The sequence below is a fragment of the Oreochromis aureus genome, linkage group 9 (assembly GCF_013358895.1).
Source record: "Oreochromis aureus strain Israel breed Guangdong linkage group 9, ZZ_aureus, whole genome shotgun sequence".
Classification (NCBI taxonomy): Eukaryota; Metazoa; Chordata; class Actinopteri; order Cichliformes; family Cichlidae; genus Oreochromis; species Oreochromis aureus.
Genome location: NC_052950.1, coordinates 5,668,863 through 5,680,335, shown reverse-complemented (window position 1 = coordinate 5,680,335; position 11,473 = coordinate 5,668,863).

Below are 11,473 nucleotides of genomic sequence, written 5' to 3'. Positions count from 1 at the left end.
GGCAATATGTTTCTTTGCCCTCTTTTATTTTATTAACAAGTATAAAGTAGCTCAGTGCTGTCAAGCTGACCGTCAGCTGTAAAGTCCGTCTGCAGTTTTTCTGTTATAAAAATACATGTTCCAATTATTGCAGTGATTCACAGTTTTAGTGTCAACTTTGCAATTGATGTCATAACATGTATATTTCGGCAATACTGGGCTTTGACTAATTTCGATCTTTTTAAAGGCTAAATAATTGCCTAGCATACATCTCAAAGAGGGAAAAAAACTTTAGCCAAGTGCAAAACTGAATGAATTTGGTTTTTGTGAAATAAAAACGGGGTCAAACTTGTATGTACTGGCTCGAAAATGTTCAAACATCTGCTTGGATTATTCAGCCCAGTGCTAATGAAAGTGTCAAAACCTCTTCAACTTCTATTAGTGACTGGCTGCATGTGGTTTCTTCTTTCTGTCAGGTTTTGTTTGACACCACTGAACAACTCAGTAGACTGTGTTCAGGAAAAAGTGTCTTTCGGATCTGATTTATACAAGTCAGGTATATTTATTAAAGAACTATAGATTCAAAAATCAGCTCAAACAGTTGGACAAGTTTGGAGCACTACATCACATCCACTTTGCTATGGTCTTGAAAACTTTTTTTTTTGTTTTTTTTTTTTTTTGTTTGCATTTTGAACCAATTGCAGATTAAAATTACTTCTTCATTTATACAAGAAAAAATGATTTGCAATTCCTGGTCACATTTCTTTTAGCACTGGTTTCATTTTGGTAATGGATCTGTTGGAAGAAGCATGACTATAAGGTTCAAATGGTTGAAAGTTGAACAACATATAATTCAGTCCATCTTCTTCTGCTGATCCGGGGTTGTGCTAAAACAGAGAAACCCAGACCTCCCTCTCCCTGGCCACCTCCTCCAGCTTGTTGGGGGAACGCCAAGGCGCTCCCAGGCCAGCTGAGACATAGAATCTCCCCAGCATGTCCTGGGTCTGCCCTGGGGCCTCCTCCTGGTGGGACATGCCCAGAACAACTCGTCCAGGAGGCATCCTTGTCAGATGCCGAATCACCTCAACTGGCTGCTTTTGATGTGGAGGTGCAGTGGCTCTACTCTGAATCCCTCCCAAATGGTCGTACTTCTCAACCTATCTCTAAGGGAGAGGTCAGCTACCCTTTGGAGAAACCTCGTTTCCGCCACTTGTATCCGCGATCTCGTTCTTTTGGTTACTACCCACAGCTCCTGACCATAGGTGAAGGTAGGGACATAGATCAACCGGTAAATTGAGGGCTTCACTTTTACACTCAACTGTCTCTTCACCACGACAGACCGGTGCTCCGTCTGCATCACTGCAGCCACAGCACCAATCCATCTGTCGATCTCCCGCTCCCTTCCCGTCACTCATAAACAAGACCCACGAGATAGTTAAACTCCTCCACTTGGGACAGGAACTTGTCCCTGACCTGGAGTGGGCACTCCACCCTTTTCCGGGTGAGGACACATGGTCTCAGATTTGGAGGTGCTGGTTCTCATTCCCACTGCTTCACAGCTGCGAACCGTTCAAGTGCTAGCTGGAGGCCATCACCCGATGAAGCCAACAGAACCACATCATCTATGAAAAGCAGAGATGAGATTCTGAGACCACCCAAGTGAAAGCCTTTCGCCACTTGGCTACTGCTAGAAATTCTGTCTATAAAAATTACGAACACAATCGTTGACAAAAGGCAGCCCTGGCGGAGTCTATCACCCACCAGAAACAAGTCCGAATTATTGCTCGCTATGCAGACCAAGCAGCAGTTGTATAAGGATCAAATGGCCCGTAGGAGTGGGCCAGACTCGCCATACTCCCAAAGCACCTCCCACAGGACACTCTGAGGGACACGGTTGAGTGCCTTCTCCAGGTCATCAAAACACATGTAGACTGGTTGGGCAAACGCCCATGAACCCTCAAGTGTCCTCTAGAGGGTAAAGAGCTGGTCCAGTGAACCACTACTTTATCGTGATTGAGGGGTTTGTGTCCCAGGGATCCTAGGGGCTATGTTGTTGGGGGGCTTTTGCTCCCTGGTAGGGTCTCGCATAGCATATTGGTCCTGGGTGAGGGACCAGACAAAGAGCAATTCAGAAGACCCCTATAAGTATACAATCAAGGGAACAGTTCACCCTGCCCGGGATAGGGTTACCGGGGCCCCACCCTGGAGCCAGGCCTGGGGAGGGTGCCTGAGGGTGAGCGTCTAGTGGCCAGGCACAGCCCGAAAAAGGGACATGGGCCCATCCTCCTGTTGGCCCCCAGACAAGGCGCTGTAGGGGTCGGGTGCAAAGTGTGTTGGGCAATTCAAGTCCAAGTTTATTTATATTGCACCAATTTACAGGAACAGTTTCCTCAAGGTTTAAGGCATGAGACTTCTTCTGAAATTCATTGGTAAATGTCTTTTCCAGCTTGAGTGAACGCTGGCGCGCCTGGCTGCCGTGCCTGGCTGCCGCGCCTGGCTGCCGCTATTCACCGGTACATTTTTCAATTATTTGGATTTATTTGGATTAATTGGATTATTTGGATTCAGATTTGAATGAACAGGGACATTCACACTCAGGACCAGATCGATCTCTGCCAGGGATTGATTTGCAACGCTTGTCCTCAACTTCTGTTATTTCAGCTGAATGTGTTCTCACGTCTTCTTCTCAGTGAGCTGCACTAGCTTAACTGTTTGAGCTATTTTAGCTTACCTGTTCGTCGCTCCGGCCAGCTCGACTTCTTTTCCTCCACATAATCGAAGATGTGGGCCAAGATGTTCCTGAGCTGGTCGGCACTATTTTGGATTCTCCTGACGCTCATCTACCATCCTACGGCTGGACTGCTCCGCTATACAGCCGCTGAGCTCCTGCGCCTTTGCGGGCAGCTATCGCTCCTGTCGCCGGCGGAGCTCCACTACCACCCGGGCATCACTTTCCAACCTTGCCGGAGATACATCCATCGCAGGTCCCGCAGGATTTTCCATAACTCCAATGGAACTAAATCGTTCTGGTCTGCTACTCGCCGCCCTCGTAGGAACCCTGATCGGGCTGTCAACCATCGATCTCTAGCCCACCTGCCCAGGGCGCCCACCGCGATTAGCAAAAAAGAAATTACTCCACTCAACTTCGGTCTTCTAAACATTTGTTCATTGACAAGTAAGGGACCTCTCATCCAAGACCACCTATCTGACCGTAAGTTTGACTTTTTCTGCTTAACTGAAACCTGGCAACAACCTGATGACTTTTCTCAGCTAAATGAATCTACTCCTCTGGGGTTTGTTTACCTTTCTAAACCTCGCTGCTCAGGTCGTGGGGGTGGTCTCGCGATCTTCTTTCGCCAGCACTTGAAAGTCCTGCCAGTTAATGTTGATACCTTTAGTTCTCTAGAGGTCCTTGCATGTGAGCTGACTGGATCCATTCCCACCATCATAGCTACTGTATACCGCCCCCCCAAACCTAACCCTGTCTTCCTCAGTGACTTTGCTAATCTACTAACCCATCTTTCATCTCTCTCCCCAAATGTGATCTTGGTGGGAGATTTCAACATTCACATGGACAATAATGACCTTCTGCTCACCAAAGACTTCCTCCTGTCTCGAAGGCTCTGAATTTAAACAATTTATCGACTTTCCCACTCACTCTAAAGGACACACCCTTGGTCTGCTGTTCTGGTCTTACTCCCTCCAATCTTTCTGCTACTGAAATCCCCATAACTGACCACTTCCTCCTTTCATTTAATCTCACTCTCTGCTGTTCTTCTACCAAGCCAACCCGTCTCATCTCGTTCCGCAACATCAAGAACATTGATATGGACATTCTCACTACCAGTTTGGACAATGTTCAGATTCCCGACTTCTATTCTACTCCTGATGATTTGTTGTTATATTATAATAATTGTCTACGCACTGTCCTTGATTCTCTGGTTCCTGTAAAAACCCACTCTGTTTCCTTCGCTCGCTCTGCTCCCTGGTTTACCTCTGACCTCCGAGCTCTGAAGGCCAAAGCTCGGCAGCTAGAGCGTAAATATAAGAAATCTGGTTTAACTGTTGATTCAGAAATCTATAAATACCACGTACTTCAGTATAAAGACTCCATCAGCAAGGCCAAACAAAGCTTCTACTCTGGTATTATCAGTTCTTATGAGGGTAATGCAAGGACTCTGTTTTCAGTTCTCAACAAACTAATTCAACGCCCCAACGCTTTACCACCACACTTCTATTCCTCTGAAACCTGCAACTCCTTGATGCTGTTCTGGACTACGAAAATCAATAACATCCACCAGCAACTCAGATCAAATGTTGTGTCTACGCCCTCTCCAGAACCTTTTCTCCTTTTTGAGCCGTTTTCCACTTTTCATCTTCCTGATTTATCTGATATTTCCGAGTTCATATGTAAATCAAAGCCTGCCACATGTCATCTTGACCCCATGCCCACGGGGCTTGTGAAATCCTGCCTCTCTTCTTTACTCCCACTCATCTCTGCTATCATTCACTCTTCTCTCACCACTGGTATCGTTCCCTCCTTATTCAAGACTGCTCTATTCACTCCTATACTGAAAAAACCTTCTTTAGATCCTAACAACTTTAACAACCTCTGTCCGATTTCCAATTTACCCTTCATTTCTAAGATACTCGAAAAAGTGGTTGCAGCTCAACTTCATTTACACCTGGTTAATAATAATATCTACGAGAGATTTCAATCTGGTTTTCGCTCACAGTACAGAAACTGCTTTACTTAAAGTCACTAACAATCTTCTAATCGGAGCTGACTCTGGTCTTCTCACCATTCTCGTCCTTTTAGATCTGAGCTCAGCCTTCGACACCATTTCTCACTCTGTACTTCTAAGCAGACTTTCCTCTCTCAGCATCTCTGACACACCCCTCGCCTGGTTTCAATCATATCTCCTCGACTGTTCCCAGTTTATTCAACTAAGATCATTCCGCTCTCGTCTATTCTCCGTCACCTCTGGTGTACCTCAAGGCTCAGTTTTAGTCCCTCTTCTCTTCATAATATACATCCTCCCTCTAGGTACCATTTTCCGCAAATTTGATCTTCAGTTTCACTGTTTTGCTGATGACACCCAGTTATATCTCTCTTGCAAACCTGATTCCTCCCTCCCACCTTCCTCCCTTTCCGAATGTCTATCCGAGTTAAAATCCTGGTTTACCTCTAATTTTCTAAAGCTCAATGAGGATAAAACTGAGATCCTCCTTATTGGCACCAAATCCAACCTTTTGAAGGTGAACCATTTCTCACTCACCATCGATAACCACAGTTTTCCCTTCTCCTCAGGTTAAGAGCCTTGGTGTAATCCTAGACAGTTCACTTTCCTATAAATCTCACATCAATAATCTCACCCGTTCTGCCTACTTCCATCTACGTAACATTAACAGATTGCTTCCTTCTCTTTCCACCCAGTCTACGTCCATTCTTGTCCACAGTCTTGTTACCTCCCGTATTGACTACTGCAATTCTCTTCTGCATGGCCTCCCCCAAAAATCCCTCCATAAGCTTCAACTGGTTCAGAACTCTGCTGCTCGCATTATCACCAGAACCCCCTCCTACCAGCACATCACCCCTGTTCTTCAGGAACTTCACTGGCTCGCTGTGAAATTCCGGATAATATTCAAACTTCTTCTGCTCACCTTCAAGGCCATTCATAAGCTCGCTCCTCCTTACCTTTCTGACCTGTTAACCACTACCTGTTCTGCCCGTTCACTTCGATCTTCCTCTTCTATCCAGCTTGCTGTACCTTCCTTCCGCCTCACCACCATGGGAAGCAGAGCTTTCAGCTGCTCTGCTCCCAGGCTGTGGAACTCTCTACCCCCAGAAATAAGAAACATTGGTTCTCTCCCCCAGTTTAAATCCCAACTCAAAACTCATCTGTTCAAATCTGCATATTCACTGTGAATCCACTGTTTGTTAATTTTAGCTTGTGCTTTTGTTTTATTGTTCTTATTCTGCCATTGTTTTACTAAGTGTTTTATTCTATTGTAAAGTGTCCTTGGGTGACTTGAAAGGCGCTGATAAATAAAATTTATTATTATTATTATTGAAAGTCTCATGCCTTAAACCCTCTAGTAAAAAAATCTACAGTGCATCCGGGAAGTATTTACAGAGCATCACTTTGTCCACATTTTGTGATTTGACAGCCTTATTCCAAAATTAATTCAGTTCATTTTTTACCTCAGGTTTACACACCCCATATTGACAAAATGAAAAAAGTTTGCTTGAAATTCTTGCAAATGTATTTAAAATAAAAAAATAAACTTAACATAACTTTTCACAGCCTTTGCCATGACACTCAGAACTGAGCTCAGGTACATCCTGTTTCCTCTGATCATCTCTCAGATGGTATGGTATGTCATGTTACAGAATAAGGCTGTAACATGACAAAATGTTGAACAAGTGAAGTGCCGTGAATACTTTCTGGATGCACTGCAGATGCTGCAGTTCTGAAGTACAAAGTGCTGAAGTACAAAGAGAGAGAGAAGGGTGTGCCTTGCTCTGAGGTGTTCCTATGGGACAACAAGAACAAAGACTGCAGGAAAAAAAAGTTGTCAGTCAAGCAACAAAGTTGTTAAGTACCAGACTTCTCCAACTCCAACCCCCGACGCATGTGGCAAGGACTCCAGACCATTACAGACTACAGGACCACCAAACCCTCCCCCACATCCTCTGATGTCTCCTTCCTCAACGAGCTCAACAACTTTTATGCTCGTTTTGAGCGAGGGAACCCCACAACCACAACCAAAACAGACATGATGCCAGACCACCAACCTCTGACTCTCTCCCCCACCGATATAGGAGCGGTGCTGAGCAGGATCAATGTCCACAAGGCTGCAGGTCCTGATGGCATCCCCGGGCGTGTTCTCAGAGCGTGTTCTGGGGAGCTTGCAGGAGTGCTCACAGACCTATTCAATCTGTCCTTGGCCCACGCTGTGGTACCGGCCTGCTTCAAATCCACCTCCATCATCCCGATACCCAAAAACTCCAACCCATCTAGCCTCAATGACTACCGCCCAGTAGCACTCACCCCCATCATCACTAAGTGCTTAGAGCAGCTGGTCTTAGCACACTTCAAATCCTGTCTCCCCCCCACCCTGGACCCCCACCAATTCGCATACCGCCAGAACAGGAGCACAGAGGATGTTATAGACTTCAGTTCAGCGTTCAATACAATCCACCCCTCATAACTCATCAGGAAACTGACAGACCTGGGCATCAGTTCCCTCATCTGCAAATGGTTACTGGACTTCCTGACCAACCGCCCCCAACATGTCCGGCTGGATAACTGCTGCTCATCTACAATCACAATGAACACCGGTGTACCACAAGGCTGTGTGATGAGCCCTTTCCTCTACTCCCTCTTCACCCACGACTGCAGACCTGCTGATGGTTCCAACACCATCATTAAGTTTGCAGATGACACCACGGTGATTGGCCTCATCAGTGACAACAATGAGACCGCCTACAGGGAGGAGGTGGATCGTCTGGCTGAGTGGTGCGACACAAACAACCTGCTGCTTAACACTGAGAAGACTAAGGAGCTCATCGTGGACTACAGGAGGAATGCTGACCCACATCCACCCATCCACATTAACGGGACGGCTGTGGAGCGTGTGAACAGCTTCAAGTTCCTGGGAGTCCACATCTCCGAGGATCTCATCTGGACGACCAACTGCTCCAAGCTGGTCAAGAAGGCTCACCAGCGCCTCTTCTTCTTGAGGACTCTGAGGAAGAACCACCTTTCCTCAGACATCCTGGTGAACTTCTGTTGCTGCACCATCGAGAGCATCCTGACCAACTGTATAACAGTCTGGTACGGGAACTGCTCTGCCTCGGACCGGAAGGCGTTGCAGAGGGTCGTGAAAACTGCCCAGCGCATCGCCGAGCACCACTTCCTGCCATAAAGGACATCTACAGGAAGCGGTGTCTGAAAAGGGCTGGGAAAATCATCAAAGACCCCAGTCACCCATCACATGGACTCTTCACCCTCCTGCCCTCTGGGAGGCGCTACAGGAGCCTCCGGACTAAGACCACCAGGTACTGGAACAGCTTCTTCCCCACAGCTGTCAGACTCCTGAATTCTGCCTCCTGACATCTGACCCACGTTAAACTCATGGACTGAACATACACACACCCACAACCACCTACACACACACACACACAATGGACAACTGTACCCTCAAACACACAATAATAACATGGACTGAACCACCACTCACAACCACTAGCACTTTATATAGCCTCTGTAGAAATTATCCACATATCTCACTTATCTTAACTGCACTATTCTATAGTTCTGTGTAAATAATCATTCTGTACATACAATAATTTTTAATCCTTCAACTGTTTATAACTTGCATAGTTCACATTTCTGTATAACTGTATATCTCATATTTCTGTATAGTTTTTTATTTCATATTCTGTATAGTTTTTTTCATATTTATATCCTGTTCATAGCCTGTACATAGCTTGTACTCACTACAGCCTGTACATACTTATAGTTATAGCATATTCATAACATACTTCATACCGTGTACATTATAACATACCCATTTCTGTAATATACTTACATTGTGGTGGACCACTGGAGGGCTCCACTCACACCCAGTTCTCAGGAAGTGTTGTTGCTATGTTTTGGAGGGAAAAGTGTTCAGTTGTGTGGTGATGAGGAATAAACGAGGAGTGTTAATCGAGAGCTCTCGTGTCGTCTGTGTTTACCTCCACATTGGTGACCCCTGACTCGAACATGCTGCAGTCCGATGGTGGCACCGACTCCGCTCTGGATGCATCAGCAGCCGCCAGCCCTCTGCTTCCGGCTGCAGCTGCGTTTGCTGTGCCGCTCGAGCTGCCGGACTTTTGGCTTCACGATCCCCCGTCGTGGTTCGTGCACGTGGAGGCTCAGTTCGCCCTTCGTGGCATCTCGGCTGACGACACGAAATATCACCAGGTGGTGGCCTCTCTCGACCCGCTAGCCACCCGCGTGTCGTCTGTGTTTACCTCCACAACATATCTATATTATTGCTAATATATATTGTAATATATCTATATCATGGCTAAAGCACTTCTGGATGGATGCAAACTGCATTTCGTTGCCCTGTACCTGTGACATGTGCAATGACAATAAAGTTGAATTCTATTCTATTCTATTCTATTCTATTCTATTCTAAAGTGTGGTGATCAGTGGTCTGATTGAGGAATGTCAGGAACCCAGGCTGAGGTGGTTTATATTTGTACGTTTTAGAAAAACATCTGATTTATGAAATTGAAACATGAATACCTGCACAATCACTAAATATCCAAGAAGCTGAATATTTGGATCCGTAGTGATTCCCAGTGTATTTAAAATCTTTCCACATTACAACTTGATCTACATTATGTCACAAAAGTAGAAAACAAATTGTTGCACATCAAGTGTTGAGATCAGACTGAGGCCTGCATCTCCCAGCCCAGAAATCAGTGAATATGTGTACTTAAAAATGAACATTGGAAATTAATATTTTTTAAAATATATCTGGATAAAAGTGATGTAGATCTCTCACTTTGTCTCTAAAGTCCTTAACGAGCTCAGGTTTTTTGTTTTCCTCACTGTTCTTTAAGTCACGGGCTGTGTGGTGACTTAAAGAACGGTCACACTGATACACTGATACCTTTACACTCCATCCAGTGATCCCGACAGCACATGAATGCACATCCAATGCCTCATTTTTTGGAGAGATCTGGTAATGAATGTCATTGCACGATAATCTGACTTGTAACAATGTTTGTGTTAATGTGTCAGTGTGTGTCTGCACTTACTGGCTCCTATGTCTAGGCTCATTATGTGTGTTGAAGACTCTGGACATTGAAAGAGACAAAGTTTTAGACACGTGTTCCTGTGTTTGTGGTTTATTTGCCCTTGTTCTAATTAGTGTTCATATGAGTGTCTGTGTTTATTTTTCCTCATTAAACTCCTGGACTTCAATGACTTAGCAGCAAGTAAAATGTCTTAAATGTTTTTAATCTGCTTAAAGTCATTGCTTACAAAGTGACAGAATTGTCTGTGATTTTGTTTAAAATAAAGCTGAATAGAGCTTGTGTACCTCCTTGTTTAATTTTTCCTTGTTTTTTTTTTTTTTTTACACATTTAGTCATATATATGTATATATATTTTGGAATGTATATTTTGGATTGTAATCTGATAAAGGGAGAAATTTACATTACACTTTAGCTAGTAATGACTTCATGAACTTTTTCACAAATAATTTTTAACCATTAGGTGGAGATATCATCTGAATTTCAGGAGCGGGACCACTCCTCCTTCACGCCCCCTCCGGCCTCAGGCTATAAAAACCCCCCTTCTCCAATACCTGCTGTTCTCATTTTCATGCCCCACCCTTCCCCCCCTTTTCTTTCCTCTCTTCTCCTCTTCTCCTGTCCTCTCTTCCTTTCCTCTATTTATTTCTCGTTAGTACATGGGGATCTGCCCGGCCCAAGAGCCGTCACCAGTCCCCTTCAAGCCCTTCCCCAAACCGCAGCACTATTCACACTTCCTCATCCCTCATCGCCCATCGTTACCAAGGATGTGGTCCCTGCTAGTGAAAAAACAAATGCTCATAATCATCTCACAGATGTAACATTATCTACAGCTACTTTCAGTACCATTGATATTCATTTCTTCTTTTGTCTTTTTCTCCAATTGATCTTTCTGAGTTAACTTCAGTAATTCCTCCAAACCATCAATGTGTCTTTTAGACCCCATTCCTACAAGAATGCTCAAAGAAGTCCTGCCATTAATTAATGATTCAATCTTAAATATGATCAACCTATCTCTAGTAATCAGCTATGTACCGCAGGCCTTCAAGCTGGCAGTAGTTAAACCGTTACTTAAAAAGCATCTCTAGACCCAGCAGTCTTAGCTAATTATTGGCCAATCTCCAACCTTCCTTTAATTTAAAAAATCCTTGAAAGAGTAGTTGTCGAACAGCTAACAGATCATCTGCAGAGGAATGGCTTATTTGAAGAGTTTCAGTCAGGTTTCAGAGCTCATCACAGCACAGAAACAGCTTTAGTGAAGGTTACAAATGATCTTCTTATGGCCTCTGACAGTGGACTCATCTCTGTGCTTGTCCTGCTAGACCTCAGTGCAGCGTTCGATACTGCACTGCATAACACATAACATTATGTTATAAAACCAGAATTTTACCCCTGAAAACAAATGGGCTGAAAAACTGTTTAAAAGTAAAGGCTTGTGTACTTTAGTCTAGACAGTATTTAATGCCGAAAAGTTGTCTCATAACGAAAACAGGAAAGATCTAGAGATGAAAACAGCTTTGTAGAGAGCTGAAAGAGCACAGACAAGATGAAACATGCAACATTAGCTATCGATGATTCTTGTGCTACACACATACTGTTTTCGCTGTTGATCTGGGAACATCACTATTGCAAATTCATGCAGCGGGTCCTCAGTTCCCCAGATTCTTGGAGTGC